Below are 18664 nucleotides of genomic sequence, written 5' to 3' on the forward strand. Positions count from 1 at the left end.
TGAAAACCTTTGCTCAATGTATGGTCAGATATAAAAGAAGTTTCACTTAAACTCATCATTTTGAGAGAGAACACAGAACTGGATCAAGATCAGAAGGTTTAAAAAATGGACCCACCTTAAATAAGTTACAGGAAACTCTCGTTTAAACGGCACCTAAATATCCGGAATCTCTATTAACCGGCAAAATTCTCACTCCGAAAACAACACCTCAATAACCGGCAATGTTGCCGAGTCCGAGTCTCCCGCGGTGGCCGAGTTAGTCAGTGGGGGTAGTTCTCCAAACTGCCACTACTCGGCTTCTTGGCGCTGTCGGGAGTCAGAACACCTCAATACCCCTGTAACAGGAGTCTGACTCTCCCGCGCTGCCGGTAGTCTCTTCAGATCCGCCATTTTACAGGGGTACTGTGTGTCTCCCACGCTGCTGGTAGTCATTGCATTGCATTACCCTCAACTGGCAGTACTGTACTTAATCAAGCATCTTCCACCATCCATTTAACACAACATTCTGTAGGTGAGTACCCAATTACTGTATACTGCACATTTCTTGATTTTTTTAATTTTTCTTTGTTAAAAATAGCCTCAGTAAATAACCCTCTCCACCATCCGGAATTTTTAATCAACCGGCAACACGCCGGTCCCGGATACCAAAGAGTTTCCTGTAATCTGTGCAATATTACATTTTAACAATTGTGTTAAAAAGTTATCCATTTTACACAATTATAATGCTTGCCTTCATAATTCCATAAGGGGGAAATCGAAGGAGCCATGGTGACTGAGCACAGCATGTTTCGAGGAATAAACAGCCACAAAATACAGTATTTGCTAAATAAAGGCAAGAAGTAAAATTTATCAGATTATATTCCCTTTAATAAACTCAATTATTCAATTTACCTCGATAGCAAAATACAGCAGATGCTGGAAATCCAAAATAACAGAAAATGCTGGAAAAACTCAGCAGGCCAGGCAACATCCGTGGAGAGAAATGAGAGAGAAAAAGGGGATTTCACCCGAAACGTTGACTCTATTTTCACTCCACGGATGTTGCCTGGCCTTCTGAGTTTTTCCAGCATTTTCTGTTGTTATTCAATTTACCTAACTGGAAGAACCTCTAGGCTAGACAACCATGTATAAAACTCATCAGAACCCACCTTAAAATAATCAGCACTGTATTTTTAAATCTGTAGACTAGCATGGAAGAGTTTAATAAACTCAGAATCCAACTAATGTAGTAATGACATTAGGAGAAGGATACCCAGTCTTACTTTATGTTGATTCCACACGAACACAATGTCCTCAAACATTGATTTATTCCGCCATCAGGATTATTCCTTGCCTGGCACAATCCTCAAATACCTTTATCGTGTTAATACGCCAATCTCTCTATACCACACTGGCCTTCTCACAATGATTAGCTTATGCGGGTCCTGCTCAATCTTATATTATAGCGTTGCAGGGGGGTGGGGTTTGACCAACCCATTTCTTACCAACATGTTTCTCGCACTATTTCCTGATCTCCTGTCTTCAACAAGAAATCAAGTGTCTCGAAGAGCGTAGCTGTGCATTAATTTTTCAAACATTCGGTCCATACTAACCCAGAGAATTTAAAGTAGCACAAAAAGATACATCAATTTTACAGAAGCAGCTCATAGAAGCTGCAGACAAGCATAATATTCGGCAAATTATTTGTTTTAAGCAAGGTTTAAATACCAGGTGCTACAAGCATACTAACACTGCCTCGGCTGGTTTCCAGTGTACAGATGAACAATCCCAATACTGAGCCTCAATACTACCTTCAGTCTGCTGGCTAACACCAAGATGCTCCAGTACATGCCTGTCCTTTCCTCTCCATCCAGAGACACACTAGAGACTTTGTGGCCATCAACACAGCTTTTTGATAAGGCATGTTTCAAATCTGTCTGTGTCCTCTTTCTAAGATGCAACATTCAACTGCCACAACACAGTACCATTCAACAACGTAATCATGATCTAGTTAGCTTAGGTTTCTTCCTTTACCATTTCCATTCCAACCAAATGAAGATAGCTAATTCCAAATGTCAATCAGGGTCATAGTCTGGGTGCACAACCATCTGTCCAGAAATCAAATACCCTATACTAATGACTTAGCAATCAGCTCGATGCCAAGCAGTTTGTTGCAGCATGCTTAAGGGTCACAGGTCACACAAGCTATGTTTCAGATCTCTTCACAAATGCCAATTTTCAGGAAGTCATGTTCTCAGTTTGCCAAGATTAAATACCTCTCTATATTTCAACATTTCTGTCTTAATGCTACACACTTTTCATATTGCACTGTCACACAAAGTGGAGCACAATGGTGGCTTGAAACAGCTAATGTGAAGGAAATTTGAATTTTGACAACCTCGAGTGTGTCAATACAAAACCAATACCTGCAGTATAAAGCAGCACTATTGTATCAGGCGCTCACCCACCAGTCAAACTAATCTTTAAGGTTACGTCCCAGATTTTGATAGAGTGGGGCATCTCATGGGATTCTCAGTTAAGCATTTTCCCCATACCTTTCAGTTTGAAATTTTTTTGCCCTGCAAGTTGCTGGATGTGCAAGCTGATAACGGGGGCAACAGGGCATCTGGGGCCTTGGTGAACAATGGGACCTTAACCGCCAACTTCCCCTCTAAACTGCACGACCGTGCAGCTGTCTGCCAGCCCTGCGCAGCCAGTGGCCGGCTTTCCCAATGTTAAATTTCGCAAAAATGTGAATGGGTTGCACAGCCCCTGAAAAGGTCCGCGCATCCAAAAAAAATTAGGGGAAACATTGCCAACCGCCTAAATCCTTATCCCGAGATTTAAGGATTAAGAAACAAAGGAACGACAAAGAAGAAAAGAGAGTAAATTAGAGTCAAATCAAGTACAGAAAGAGAAATAGAGGGAAAGAAAGATTGGATTGAGAGAAAAGAGACAAAGGAAAAGTAAGGAAAAAATGAATTATTTTTTAAAATCTCCAACAATTTACTACCTGTAGGAATGAGACTCTGCAGTTTCAATAGTTTCCTTTTTGAGCCGGAAAGTTGAGTGATATTGCAAGAACATAAATCTGGTCATTAAAAAGGTACCTACGCTGTTGAGTAGCAGCCGTAATTTTCTACGGCGAGTTTAATTGGCAATTACTGCACATATGCAGCAACTTCATGCAACTCACGAGTGTTTGAGGACGAGCTGCCAGCGGAGCAACACAAATCGTCAAGCAAATTCTGGTGAATCGCAATTCACAGGGTATCTCTTCCTTGCCACAAGTTGTTGGACGATTTGCACATTAATAATGGGGTCAGTCAACTCGCCGTTATTTTGGCAGCTAAATCCGGACCATTGAGAACTGGATAGATTAAAGCTAGTTTCCTCAGTTTGAGGCTTGGTTAAGCTGTGATAGAAACCTCATTATTCATCTGATGTATGCAACAATAATGCAGTTTGAAATTAACTCTAACTTACCCCCATGGAGAATTTTCACTTAAAATTTGGGTACAAACTCAAATACCCCATACCTTACCCCCGAATGAAGCCACAAATTTGAACCACATTGCTCACGGTGCAGTATAATTCCTATAAATTACCATTAAGATTGGAGGATAAAAAAACAAATTCGGATCCATCTTTCTTTAAGGACTCACTGTTACAGGCAACGCAACGCTCATTAAAACAAATGGCAGAATGTGACAATTTCTGCATCAGGACTGCAAGGTGCAACTTATTATTTAGACATCGGCTGTGTTGATTGGGTGCTGGAGATTCAAGTTCATTATTTGGACCCATGCATAATGAACCTAATCACCACATTGGGGATTTCTACAACTAGACAGAAAATTTAATTATTTGTACACTATCGTGCAACTTGTTAATACCAGTACCTGAATTAACATTAATTCCATTAGAAAGAAACAGGAACTGTGTCTTGGTATGATCTACCAAGATCTAAAGATGACTGTTTTCAAAACCCACATAAAAGATGCACTTAGCAAACCCAGAGCCCCCCGGATACCAACGTATGCTGAACCAGTTTAACAGTTTACACTGTCAAGTTTTTTAAAGCTCATTTAGATAGCAATTCTTAAGAACCACATGAATACTTTCAACATTTCTATACAGTGCAATGGTCACACAAGACAAGAGACAAAAAGCTAAATACATCAGAAAATGCTGGAAATACACTGCCGGTCAGCAACTGAAAAGAAAACAGCATCCCAGCTACATATTCCCAGAATTTTCATTTCAGATTTCCAATGTAGTTTGCTTATACTTATAATTATAAACAGATTAGATTTGATCAAAAAACATCTGCAGTGGGATGTAAATGCATTTCAGTCCCAGTAAATGCATTTTAGAAGGCAAAGAGTGCTGTTTTTCTTTTGTGCAGTTTCAAGGAAGCCACACCTATCACATCGACAGATGCAAGACATGAATTCACACCAAAAGACTTCAAAACAACTTTGCACAAAATGCTTCCTTCAAAACTATGAGCAACCCAGCCTTCTTTATGAACGGAAAACAAAGATTTTTAATCAGTATTTTCTGCATGAACCTGAATGCTAATGTAGTAATATTCAAACGCACTGCAGAACACTTCTGAAGTCCTTAGAGGGTTATAGCAACACTGGTCCCTCAAGCTATAATTCCTACGCAAATTAAACCTAGAACACCACCTGCACTTTCACATTAGCACAAGAACACAATCTCAAAACTAAATGCACATATTCTTCTGCATTCAAGGTAAATTTAAGGCTCCTAAAGATGGCTGAAGAACAGTTTCATAAACTCATACAATTAGGAATTTGGCTCAAACCTTGCTTCACAGAATGCATGTGGAACGCAGAGCAATCACACAACTGACAGATCAGCCTCTGGATTTTGAGTCTTAAAGGCCACACCTTGCCATCGCAACCAGTGTGTGCTGCAGCCAAGATCGGCTGACTTTTATTTACAAGAAATGGTTGCCCATTGTAAGTCAAATGAGAAGTGGACAATCTAATACACGAACTGTAGACTTTTTTTTTTAAAAACGTTTCTGATCAACATAATTTCTTAGTTTTCCACATCCTTAGAAAATCACAAAATGGCTGCTTTGTGTGCAGAATGCTATGAACAGAACAATTTCAGGTCTAAATGATAACCGCTCCTACCCCAGTATTCCAAATACTCCGTTTATAAATGACGACCAGACTGGATTATCTTCTCTTCCCCCTCCCCACCCCTTGCTTGTCTAAGTTGGGACTTAAAATAAGGTCATGTTTACATACATAGCATGTCCAGGCTTACACAGAGAGCAGCTAGCTTTGCGAGGTACTGGAGGGTGGCGCCACCAATGGAACCTTCAGGAGAGGAGGGGCAAGGGGAGAAGAGTGCAAATTATGCATAAAATACAGAATATAAAATCTCCCTATTTTTCAAAAAAAACTTAAAAGCAAGCCAAACTCAGTTTTACAACAATCTCAGAATTCTACTGTTAACAGTGAGAGTTAGTTTAAATATTAGATAGCCAACCAGATGGCCAGATTCTCTGTCTGGTGTGCAATACTGATACCTGTACACATGAAAATCTGGGTCGACACATCTGCTGCTGGGATAAGGATTTAGCACAGTAAACACTGGCAGCTAAGAGATGCCAGTCTCCGGGAATCTGAACCAATAACACATAGATCAGAACTTAAATTTCAACACAATAAAAGGAAAACATTCAACAGTAGGCGTAATCAGCTGTATTAATAATCTTATTAAAACCACTAGTTGAACTCCCATGGCATTGCACACAAGTCAAGACAAAGGGCAGTCTTCACGTCAAGCAAAGTTAGAAGCTCGGGGGAGGGGGGAGCAAGGAGAGGAGGAATTGGATCACGGTGGAGGACGAGGGATGAGGAAGCAACTTCAGCTGGCGAGGGGGAGGGGCGGCAGGGAACATTTGAATATGGGCGACATGAAAAGCTTGATGCGGTCTGAATTTGGAGAATACAATTAGTGTTAGCAGTGCCTATTTTTTTGATTTTTAAGGAGGTTTTTCCAAATTGGAGAAGGCTCCATTTTGATTTGTACAAGCATGGTTTCTTCATCGCTGAATAAACACTGATACTCCAGGATTTTGTTGCGATAAGGCATACTGGTGCAAGATATTCTTGTGTTACCAATTCTAGCAAAGCTTAACGCTGAAAACCTACAAGCACAACAGGTATTGCAGGTAAATATAATGGAAAAATACCACAAGGATCAGCTGACCTGGGGCTTGAAATGCACTTTGAAATGGAATGTGACCTACCAACCATTATTTAATATGAAATAAATTGCCTACATACTCACCACTTCAAAACTACACAATCTGATTATTGCCCATCAAGACACAAACCATACATTTCATCCACAGACATTCAATCCCCAGGCTGTGTTGAGTTCGCTCTCAGCAGTTGGTGTACTACTACTGGTCTCATTGCCCGTGCACCCCACCCAAGGTAGTTTGGGAAAAACAGCTCTGATTTGTGTTACTTATTGCTATCCAGTGACTCCTGCTAGAAAGCATGCTTATGAACACTGGCTGAGGAAGAGATCAGCTTTTCCTGTGATAGGACTCCATAGACAAATGACTTAACAATGTTCACTGGTTAGATTCACATATGAAAATGGCTAAAAGTTGCTCGACGATATCTGTGAAACTATATCCTAGGAAGGGCCAATACTTTCAGCAGAGAAAACGAGAAACAAGATACCTCAGAACATGTTTCAAATTTGTATTTTTGATATTTTGCGTGCTCAAAATGACGGTTGTCACTGCTGAAGAATGGAACACTTTTCTGCATTCATTTTGCACCCAATGTCAGCCTCAAGTACTCCTAGTATTCCCCCGGCCAAGGTTTAGTGCCAGGTTAAATTGCTTGTCCACTTTCAGGAAAATAGATTTTCCTATTTGAGAAATCAATTTGGCAAAAGTTACAAGACCACCCAGAGAGGTGATATCGTACCAGTACTGCTGTATGTCAGCTGCAATGTAACGACAGCAACTATGGAGTTGACTTCTTGAACTTAAAACATTTTTTAAAATCACTCATGGTAACATGCAACAGAGCTTTTCAAACAGGTTCCTGGGCCCCAAGCGGATCACAGGTGAACAGAGGTCATCAGGCGCCAATTTGTCGACGTACCAGGGCAGTATTTAGATACTAAAACATTTTTGGTAAGAGTATCATGGCTTTATTTTAGGGAGCTGACAGTCTTTCAGAAGTTAGAACAGAAGAACCCCAGTAGTGTCAATATTTGTGGTCGATTGCTGGGTGTACATCAATATTTGCAAAGAATTCTCCACAGAAAAATGTGAAAACCACTGGCCTACTGTACTGCCGTTAAACATTTTCTGTTAGAAAGAGCGAACTACTCCAGCTTCTTTCCAACATTCCGAACTTCATGATCAGCTGGAGCCAGTCAGCAGAGATACACAGGCTTATGGGTGCATTTACAACTGTAGCCTTGGTGCAAAATGGTCTTGTTCTTGATTCAAAAGCGATCAGAACAGACACCATCAACTCTCACTACACAGAAATGCTCCAGATACTGAACTGCTTGGTCAGTGTTATCCCTGTGCTAAGTAAAGCAACCATATTAAGAATCACCCACCTAGTGTGCGGCGGGCGCTTTTTTTTTAATGGGTACGGCAGCCCAGTGATTATAGCGCTGGACTAGCAAATCAGAGGTCTGGAGTTCACATCTCACCACGGTAAATAGTGAAATTGTATTCAACAAATCTGGGCATTTCGGAGCTAGCATTATGAAAGTTCCCGGATTGTTCACTAATGTCATTCAGGGAAATGAACCTGCCACCCCTAACTGGTCTGGCCTACATGTGACTCCAAATTTATTTTTAATGGTACGGTGCAATTCATATCCAAACTAAATTTTAATTTGCAAAGAATGTGATCTAGACATTAATACTGTTAATGAACTGCCACTTTATACAAGAATAATTTATATAAAATTATGAGGGTCCTGGATAGAGTGGGTAGGAAGGACCTATTTCCCTTAGCAGAGAGGTCGATAACCAGGGGACATGGATTTAAAGTAATTGGTGGAAGGATTAGGGGGAGTCAAGAACTTTGTTCACCCAGAGGGTGGTGGGGGTCTGGAACTCACTGCCTGAAAGGGTGGTAGAGGCAGAAACCCTCATCACATTTAAAAAGTACTTGGATATGCACCTGAAGTGCCGTAACCTACAGGGCTACGGACCAAGAGCTGGAAAGTGGGATTAGGCTGGAGAGCTCTTTTTCAGCCGGCACGGACACGATGGGCCGAATGGCCTCCTTCTGTGCTGTAAATTTCTATGATTCTATGAACAGCAGAGATGAGAAACCTGAATTCTCAAAAACTTGTGAAATTACTAATTCTTGCGTATTTTAAAGCTTTAATTAACGGTCATAGCATCTGACATCTGTATTCATGACTTAATTTGCTTCAGTCTGCATCATCTCCTGCTGAAATGCAAGTTGAGCAACTGTACAATAAAATCCCATCAATGCATTAGTGCTACACCGCATAAATGGTCTTAAATAGCTCTAAATAATGGCGCACAGACAGCTAGCCTGGAACAGCCTTCCATTTCCTGCCTGTGGGGAGAAGCAGTGCCACTGACAATAGCTCGCTTGGTCCCAATGGAAATACTGCACTAACAAGCTGAGCTAACCACCTCCCTGATTCAGGCGGAAAAATATCTCCCCTGGCGCAAGAGGCCAAGAGAAAAACAAGGACATCTGTACATACAACAAATTATTCCATAATAAATCAGCTTCTTAAAACTAACACTTTCAAAGGAAATGGAGACTTACAAAGTAGGATAACAGCCCTGCATGTAAACATGATTTACTGCAATGGTGATTTTGAAAATAGGGTCAGTTTGAAATCTGCGACTGATTTCATGTAATCTGGATTAAAAGCTACAGTCTGCCTAACCTAGAATTAGGTACATTTTTTACTAAATATTTAGTAGGCAACATATGGTATACAGTACTAACAACCTGTCAGTATAATAGAAGCCAAAATGGTTCTTTGTGCTATTGCTTCACAATTGAGATCAAGTACAGCACAGATTTTTTAAATGGAGCTTTTTTAATGCAAAGACAGACTAGGAAGGGAATTTACGCAAATTAAGCACAAGACTACAGTACAATCTTGAAGCTATAACAATTTCTACTGCCAAATAAATGTCACTAGAATTCCCCAAATTAAGTATGCAAGATCTTGATCCCTATTGGATATGTAACCTACAAGGACCACACCCCATTTCAATGCTTCACCAGGAGACATAACTCTTTTGCCCATTTAGTACTGGGAAAAAATGCTTGGGACAAATAATCTGATTTAATATACCACAAAGAACATTAAAGTTCACATTTGGAAACCGTCTACACTGAAGCTGCAATATAATTCAGTACAGATGGAAATACACTCTTACTACTTAGTGTAATAAAAAAAAAATGATAATGAATTTGGGGTGGAGTAGTCCAGCAAGTATGTTCATACTCAAATACTTTCTTATCCACCCTAGATCCAGGGGCAGATCATCATAGCAAAGGCCAATCCTGTCTTCACCTGACATCTGCATGAGTGGCCACTGGATTTTCATCACAAGCAAGTAATCATGGCCAATTTTTCTCTCCCTTACCCAGGGCTGCTAAAGGCAAGGAGCGCAACCCTACTGCCATCTCAGCTAACTCAATACAGCATAGGATTTGAACCTGGGACCCAAAAAACATTGTTTTGAAGAAAAGGACCATTACAAATATTTCTTTCAAATGTTTGGGGCTTTAACTACGTGTCAACTTGATATAATTTCCAACATTCAATCCTCACAAAGTCATCTCAAACTTGCACTTGCAAGTCAAAAAATCACCACTACAATCTATAAACATATACATTTTTTCACATTATACAGAAATGAGTGTCATTTTTACCCCAAAAAGTTCTTTTAAAATTCATTTTCAGGATGTGGGCATCACTGGCATTTATTACCCATCCCTAGTTGCCCTCAGGTTTGATGCACTTTGCCCCAGAATCAAACCATGCCCCAACAGTCTAATGCAACATTTACACATCATAGAATAGTACAGCACAGAAGGAGGCTATTCAGCCCATCGAGTCATAGAAACATAGAAGATAGGAGTAGGCCATTCAGCCCCTCGAGCCTGCTCCGCCATTCAGTGAGATCAATGCTGATCATCTAAACTCAGTACAGGAAACTTTGGTTTATCCGGAGGTTGTATGTCCGGAAACCTCGATCTAACGGCAGAAATCAGCAGCCGTTTTTGGTTAGGTTTTTTTTCTTCTCCTAGCATTTTTTTTTAATAAAAACAGTCAGGCTCTGGAAAGCATCTCTGTAGCTTAGCAACAGCTTCAGAGACGCTTCCAAGGTAGGGCCGAGTGTTTACAAGCTGTTGCTGTTTGTTGTCAGATACGGAGATGAAAACCTCCGTATCCTTCAACATTAGCACTGGTCTATCCGGAAGTTTTGATAGATCGGCAGCAGTTCGGTCCCGGATATCGCAAAGTTTCCTGTACCCTGTCCCTGCTTTCTCCCCATATCCCTTTAGCATTAAGAAACATATCTAACTCCTTCTTGAATATATTTAATGTATTGGCCTCAACTGCCTTGTGGTAGAGAATTCCACAGGTTCACCACTCTCTGGGTGAAGAAATTCCTCCTCATCAATCCTAAATGGCTTACCCCTTATCCTTAGACTGAGTCCGGCTCTTTCGAAGAGCAATCCAGTTAGTCCCACTCCCCCGCGCTTTCCCCCAATTGTCCTGCAACTTTTTCTCCTTCAAGTATTTATCCAATTCCTTTTTGAAGGCTACTACTGAATCGTTATCCACTATCCTATTGGGCAGTGCATTCCAAATTTTGTTGTGTTAAAAAAAAGTTTTTCCTCAGGTCGCCTCTGGTTCTTTTGCCAATCACCTTAAACCTGTGCCCTCTGGTTATCGACCCTTCAGCCACTGGAAACAGTTTCTCTTTATTTACTCTATCTAAACCCCTCATGATTTTAAACACCTCTATCAAATCTCCTCTTAGCCTTCTCTGCTCCAAGGAGAACAACCCCAGCTTCTTCAGTCTATCCACCTAACTGTAATCCTTCATCCCAAGAACCATTCTAGCAAATCTCTTCCATTCCCTCTCCAAAGCCTTCACGTCCTTCCTAAAGTGTGGTGCCCAGAATTGGACACAAGACTCCAGCTGGGGCCGAACGAGTGTTTTATGCAGGTTTAGTATAACTTCCTGGCTTTTGTACTCGATGCCTCCATTTATAAAGCCCAGGATCCCAGATGCTTTATTAAATGCTTTGTGAACCTATCCTGTCACCTTCAGAGATTTGTGCACAAATACCCCCAGGTGTCTCTGTCCTTGCACCCGTTTTAAAACTGTACCATTTAGCTTATATTGTCTCATTAATCCACCAAAATGCATCAACCTCACACTTTTCTGCGTTGAATTTCATCTGCCATGTGTCCGCCCATTCCACCAGCCTGTCTATGAACACTTCTTAGTGTGCATTCTTTGCACAAACACTACAAAAAATGTAATGTGCAGCCCACATCATGGATTTTAATCAACAATGCTACAGCTAATCAAAAAAATTGGTTACAATAATGTTGGGAGCTTAAATATCTTCAAAAATCAGTATCGAAATTTCTTACACATACAGAGGAGACATTGCAGCTGCAATATTACTGCTTTTGATTTGGATGTGAAAGTGGAGGAACAATGAGTAATGCACAACAGGCATGACAATTGTTCCCTGTTCCACATTTCTCTACTTCAGTAGATCTCATTCTGTTTACAGTGGATCTTCATGTACAATGCACAACTTTGTTGAGGAAATTGTGGCATAACATTTCAAGATAAATGCCTGAGTATCAGTTAGTTATGTTGCAAGTAATAAGGACAATTATAACTCAACAAAATTTGTTGGTACTTCAAATTATTGTGCCAAGGAATGGCAGGATATGGTTGTACTTGAGATTTCCAAATACCAGTCTTTTCTTAATGGCGCGAGACTAGGAACGGTGGAGGAGGAATGAGATTTACGTGTTAATGTACTCGAATCACTAAAAGTTACAATTTACACACATGACTAACAGGTACAAATACCAATCAAAAAGGCGAATGGACTGTTGGTCTTTATCTCAAGGGGCTGCAATGCAAAGGGAGGAAGGAATCCTTCAGTTGGACAGAGCCTTGGTCAAGCCTCATCTGGAGCACCGTGTTCAGTTTTGGACATCCCACCTCAGGAAGGCAGTATTGGCCTTAGAGGAAGTACAGCGCAGATTCGCCAGAATGATAATGAAGATTAAAATTAAAGCTAGACCAGTCAGGAGTGAAAGCGGGAAGCACTTTTTCCACAAAGGGAGTAATGGAAATCTGGAATACTCTCCCAAAAAGCAGTGGCTGCTGATTAATTGAAATTTTCGCGACAGATCAACGGATTGTTATTAGGTAAGGGTATCAAGGGATATGGATCAAAGGCGGGTTAATGGAGTTGAAGTACAGATCAGCCTTGATCTAACTGAATGGTGGAACAGTCTCGTGGGGCTGAATTGCCTACTCCTGTTCCGATGATCTTGACCCATATGTCACAGGGAAGGTATAACCCAAAATATAAAAAGGGAGATAATATCATAATACATCATCTGGAAACACTCCAGCATACTTCCTAATGATTGTTTAAAGATCAGCACCAGGAAAAGTCTCAGGAACAGGCCATCTTGTCAGTCTCCTGGATACAAAATGGGAATTATGCACAGCAATAATGAAATATATGAGTATTAATGGAAAAACCCAAACATCAAAGTACATGAAGCAAAAAAAAAAGTTAGATTCTATAAAAAGGAAAAGAGTCAAATGCCAGTTTGAGGCGCAACATATTCTCAGGGTTGAGAAGCTGCTTACGTACCATCAGAACCCCAAACACTTCATGTTCTTGGGCAAACACCAAGTAAAATAGTTAACTTACTGGGACAAGGAGAAAAATGGAATGAAATCAATGACCACACTCTAAGGTACATGTAAGTGGGACCAGGAGAAATCACTGCTGGCGCATTTGCGATGCCATATGTAGTTGACTAGCTTGCAACTTACCATTTTTGCTCATACGTGATAAATGGTTAATAGGATGAGGTATTAGAGGGCTGTTAAGGGAGCCAGAATCTTCACAAAAGTAAAGGGGGAGAATGAGCTGAAAAGAAAGCTATTTTAAAGAGTACAGTTAAATGTACTCTGTCAAGTATACATCTACTCAATGCAGTTAGGTGAATGTGGTTGATGTGAACACAATGTTACAGTAGTTACTAAAATCTAGATAAAATATTAGACCAATTTAAATTTTGAAAAGTGCATGTAAGAAATATCTAAACCACACTTCTTGAACAATGAAAACAAATATTACTAATACCATATGTGCAAAGATGGGCATCCTTAACAGCTACCAAAAATAATTGCAAAAGGTCTTAACACACTTCTTCAACAGTGTAAAAAATAAATACACTACAGCAGTATACCCATCGCAGAGCTTAACTTAAATATTCAAAACTTGATCTAAACACTTAAAAGAATGAACTTCCAGAAAACTATCACTATACTACACAAAATCTTGGCCAAGATGGGGGGCTGAATAGTTTCCATTCCTTTTTTGGCAAATCAACACTGCAATAAAAGAAGTTTGAGCAAAGTCTTGGTATATCAAAACTTCTGAGTACTGTAATTCCACGTACTACAAATTCCAATTACTGAGCCTACTTATTCTGTAGCGTGAGCAATTTATCCAACAATACTTATCTAAGATTTCTAAATCGATCTAAACTACACAAGTAGTGCCTAATTACTACTTATTAAACAGAACACCAGAATTTTCTTGGGGAGGGAAAGATGTTAACTGTTAGAACCATGACAGGTGATTTATTAAATACTGCATGCATTCTGCAACATTTACTAAACTGTAGGCCAGGAGCTGTGCATCACTGTCCATGAGAACTGGCATAATGCCCCAGCTATGGGGTAAATCACCAAATGCACTAATACTCAACACATTTTGTTAAGCGAGTGCCAGCAGGAAAGTGAAGTACATTTAAGTGCAGAGCAATATTTGCAAATAATTCAACAGAGAAGTTTCTAAAATGTCAGGAATCTTGTCCGATGCTCAGACAACAGTCCAGTTAATGCCTTGCCATCCTTTAAGAACATAATCCTTTGAGATTAAAAAGGTATACAATGCTGCAATATTAATATATGCAATTATCTGCAGCACCATAAATGGTATAATTTGGGTTTGCAAATACATTTCACGATGAGTTAACAATATCATCCACGCTATAAGAGATATTCTCAACAAAGATTACACACTTACATGCAGTGGGGAAGGGAAATAAATCACTTGATGTTGCCTCTGACCATCTCTGTGCTTATACAAGTGCACATTTGCAGAAACACAGGCAGACGCCCAAGATCACTTAGTTACCCTTTCAGTGAAGAAAGAGTGGAGAGTGGTGCACCTAAGGGAGCATGAGGAATGAAGAAAACAGCCAGCTGATCTTCGATGCTAGAATTTTTTCCTACAAATGTGCAAGGATATTTGTAACCACCATTTATTTATGATATATATACACTGGAATAGTGGTCCAAAATTAGATAGCACAGTGAATCTATTAAGGTATTGTTTCTTTTACAGTTTCATCATCTTGAGCATGCATTAAAAAAAGTCTTGCATAAACAGTACATGCATCAGACAGGGCTTTGTGAAGAATAACTGTCCAGTGCACAGCTTCCCTTCACTCCGTCTACTTGAATTATAGACTGATCCTTAAATTTCAAGAACCATGCCCCCCCTACTAGTATAGATAAATATAATTTCAGTGACAGAAAGGATTGGTTCAAATACAGCATGACCCCACCTGTTCAATTTCCCATTACTCATCATAAAATGTTAACTCGGTGTATTAAGGAACAAATCTCTTGGTTGTACATATCTTAAGTATTGTGTAGTACGTAGATGTAAAACAAATCTAATTTTAAATCCTATGCCTCACATTAAATGCGCAAGGTATTGTAGAATAAGGTAAAAACATGGGGAAAGGGGAAAACAGACCAAGACACGAGTCCCTCTTTCATTAAAAAAAAACAGATGGAGAAAGATTACAGGGGGGAAATTACCAAATAGTCTTAGTATGCCAGTGTGGTTGATCAGTAATTATATGTTTCCTTGCCGATAATAGACATCGTCAGGGAGGGGGGGGGGAAATGACTGCTGTACTTTGGCAGAAGGCAAAAAATCCGTAGGCGATGGAACATTAATTCTATTAATGCAAATCTTGAGCATGGGCGAATTTCAGTCCCTCAAAGGCAGCCCTGCAAGAAATAAGGAGGAGCCCCCAGCACAATCCCTGAACGGCAAAAAACACACACACATCCCGCAAAGGAGAAAGAGCGGATGGCCATTGCTGTGGGGAAAAGGGGCTCCAGAACTCAAAGCCGTCGAACATTTCACCCCCACCCCACCCAACTCCCAGCATCTGCACCCGTTTACCCTCTCGGTAATCTTTGGGAATAAGAAAGGGAGGAGGAGAAAAAAAGTCAACGCCATGTTTTGTGCGGGTCCGGGCCCAGATTGAGGAACTCATTCATTATCACAGGGAGGACAAAACCCTGCAACCCCCCCAGCCCAACCCACCCCCAACACAACACAACCCCCATCCAGCCCCTACCCACAGCACCCCCCCCCCACTCAGCCCAACCCCACCCCTCCCAATCCAACAGAAATCAAATCATTCCAACAAACACCTGACAATTAGATCCGATTTTTAACACATTGAGGCAAAGGGAGAGGGAGGGGGGGGGGGCTGTTGTGTTTTTGAGGGGGGGGGGGGTTTGGAAAAAAATAATTTCCCCTCAGATCCGAGCTGGCGGATGGCGCTGCTCGGCCGCCCAGCGGGTTACTTCCCCCTCATTCCCCGCCGGCCTTACCTACAGCTCCTCGCTCCCGGCCAGGCTCATTGAAGTGCGGCCGCCCTGGGTCTGTGCGGCTCCGGCTCGTCCTTCCCCCGGGGGGCTCGCTCCGACTGCGGGGGCCGACAGCCGCGGTTTTTATATGGTTGTGGTTTTTTTTTATAAAAAGTCTTTTCTTTCTCTCTTTGGCGGGCGCAGTGTTTTCTCCCCCTCACGGGCGACTCGGTCGGTGTAGCGGGCCGGGCTCAGACGGACCGGGCGCTGCCGTCGGCCATCAGACAGGCGGCTCGCGCTCCTTCTCCCTCTCCCGCCGATTGGGCGCGGCGCCGCCCCTGCGCTCGGCGCTCGGGAAACCCCACGCCGGCGGGCGCGCGCGCGTCGGCCGCGCCCCGATCGACACGTTGACTGACGTGCGCGCGCCCGCGGTCGGGTCGGCCGCGCGGCTCTCTGATCGGGGGGGGTAGCCGGACACGTGCCACTCCGCAGCCGGCAAGGGACAGAGGGACATTGGGGCCATAGGGCCATGGGGAAATAGGGACATAGGGCCATGGGGAAATAGGGACATAGGGCCATGGGGACATAGGCCATGGGGAAATAGGGACATAGGGCCATGGGGAAATAGGGACATAGGGCCATGGGGACATAGGGAAATAGGGACATAGGGCCATGGGGACATAGGGCCATGGGGAAATAGGGACATAGGGAAATAGGGACATAGGGCCATGGGGAAATAGGGACATGGGGAAATAGGGACATGGGGAAATAGGGACATAGGGCCATGGGGAAATAGGGACATGGGTAAATAGGGACATAGGGAAATAGGGACATGGGGCCATGGGGAAATAGGGACATAGGGCCATGGGGACATAGGGCCATGGGGAAATAGGGACATAGGGCCATGGGGACATAGGGCCATGGGGAAATAGGGCCATGGGGACATAGGGCCATGGGGAAATAGGGACATAGGGAAATAGGGACATAGGGCCATGGGGAAATAGGGACATGGGGAAATAGGGACATAGGGAAATAGGGACATAGGGCCATGGGGAAATAGGGACATGGGTAAATAGGGACATAGGGAAATAGGGACATGGGGACATGGGGAAATAGGGACATGGGGAAATAGGGACATGGGGAAATAGGGACATAGGGCCATGGGGACATAGGGACAGAGGGACATGGGGAAATAGGGCCAGGACATGGGGAAATAGGGCCATGGGGACATAGGGCCATGGGGAAATAGGGACATGGGGAAATAGGGACATGGGGACATAGGGAAATAGGGACATAGGGCCATGGGGACATAGGGCCATGGGGAAATAGGGACATAGGGCCATGGGGACATAGGGACATAGGGAAATAGGGACATGGGAAAATAGGGACATAGGGACATGGGGAAATAGGGACATGGGGACATGGGGAAATAGGGACATGGGGAAATAGGGCCATAGGGACATGGGGAAATAGGGACATAGGGAAATAGGGACATAGGGCCATAGTGACATGGGGACATAGGGAAATAGGGACATAGGGCCATGGGGAAATAGGGACATGGGGAAATAGGGACATAGGGAAATAGGGACGTAGGGACATAGGGAAATAGGGACATGGGGACACGGGGACATAGGGCCATGGGGACATAGGGCCATGGGGAAATAGGGACATAGGGCCATGGGGAAATAGGGACATAGGGACATGGGGAAATAGGGACATAGGGAAATAGGGACATAGGGCCATGGGGAAATAGGGACATAGGGACATGGGTAAATAGGGACATAGGGAAATAGGGACATGGGGAAATAGGGACATAGGGCCATGGGGACATAGGGACATAGGGCCATGGGGACATAGGGCCATGGGGAAATAGGGACATGGGGAAATAGGGACATGGGGAAATAGGGACATAGGGCCATGGGGACATAGGGCCATGGGGAAATAGGGACATAGGGCCATGGGGACATAGGGACATAGGGAAATAGGGACATGGGAAAATAGGGACATAGGGACATGGGGACATGGGGAAATCGGGACATGGGGAAATAGGGCCATAGGGACATGGGGAAATAGGGCCATAGGGACATGGGGAAATAGTGACATGGGGAAATAGGGACATAGGGCCATGGGGACATAGGGACATAGGGAAATAGGGAAATAGGGACATGGGGAAATAGGGACATAGGGACATAGGGCCATGGGGAAATAGGGACATAGGGACATGGGGAAATAGGGACATAGGGAAATAGGGACATAGAGACATGGGGAAATAGGGACATGGGGAAATAGGGCCATAGGGACATGGGGAAATAGGGACATGGGGAAATAGGGACATGGGGAAATAGGGACATGGGGAAATAGGGACATGGGGAAATAGGAACATGGGGAAATAGGGACATGGGGTATTAGGGAAATAGGGCCATAGCGACATGGGGAAATAGGGACATAGGGCCATGGGGAAATAGGGCCATAGCGACATGGGGAAATAGGGCCATAGCGACATGGGGAAATAGGGCCATAGCGACATGGGGAAATAGGGCCATTGCGACATGGGGAAATAGGGACATAGCGACATGGGGAAATAGGGCCATAGCGACATGGGGAAATAGGGCCATAGGGCCATGGGGATATAGGGCCATAGGGCCATGGGGAAAGAGGGACATAGGGACATGGGGAAAT

General features: G+C 42.8%; 1 protein-coding gene across 2 annotated transcripts in view; it reads right to left on the bottom strand.

Annotated features, from left to right (window-relative positions):
• LOC147100905 (guanine nucleotide-binding protein G(I)/G(S)/G(T) subunit beta-1) overlaps positions 1-18664 on the bottom strand; it is an 80703-nt gene that overhangs the window by 46460 nt on the left and 15579 nt on the right. The window contains exon 1 of one of the 2 annotated variants that reach the window (XM_085967499.1): positions 16010-16310. The exons of the other annotated variant lie outside the window; for it this stretch is intronic. The gene's annotated coding sequence lies outside the window, so the exon portion shown is untranslated. Of the gene's footprint in view, positions 1-16009; positions 16311-18664 lie in introns of those variants that run through there. 2 annotated transcript variants of the gene reach the window in all.

This window comes from Somniosus microcephalus, chromosome 25 (genome assembly GCF_052327205.1).
Source record: "Somniosus microcephalus isolate GS21.2 chromosome 25, FLI_Smic_1.0, whole genome shotgun sequence".
Taxonomy (NCBI): Eukaryota; Metazoa; Chordata; class Chondrichthyes; order Squaliformes; family Somniosidae; genus Somniosus; species Somniosus microcephalus.